The sequence below is a fragment of the Nicrophorus vespilloides genome, unplaced genomic scaffold (genome assembly GCF_001412225.1).
Source record: "Nicrophorus vespilloides isolate i.1.1-1 unplaced genomic scaffold, Nicve_v1.0, whole genome shotgun sequence".
NCBI lineage: Eukaryota > Metazoa > Arthropoda > Insecta > Coleoptera > Silphidae > Nicrophorus > Nicrophorus vespilloides.
The window spans coordinates 4,554-4,773 of record NW_017096681.1 but is presented as its reverse complement, the minus strand read 5'-3'; the positions used below and the strand labels follow the sequence as shown (position 1 = coordinate 4,773).

Genomic DNA, 220 nt, shown 5'->3' with positions numbered 1-220 from the left:
TCATCTTTACTGAGACTACTTCTAAATACTTATTATACTTATAAAGTTAATTCTTATTAATATGGACGAGGTGGGAATTTGAGAAGAAAACTTTCGTTGAATTATTTTATTTTATTTTATTTTTACAAATTATGTGAACAAGTAACTTGTCAAGTGACGATTAATGCGTAAATGTTATTTTTCTAATTATTTTGTAAATTAAATGCGTATTTTGGCAAGT

The 220-nt window shown here is 24.1% G+C and overlaps 1 protein-coding gene across 1 annotated transcript in view; it reads left to right on the top strand.

Annotated features, from left to right (window-relative positions):
* LOC108557881 (inhibitory POU protein) overlaps positions 1 to 220 on the top strand; it is a gene marked incomplete at its 5' end in the record, with an annotated part of 14,050 nt that overhangs the window by 12,661 nt on the left and 1,169 nt on the right.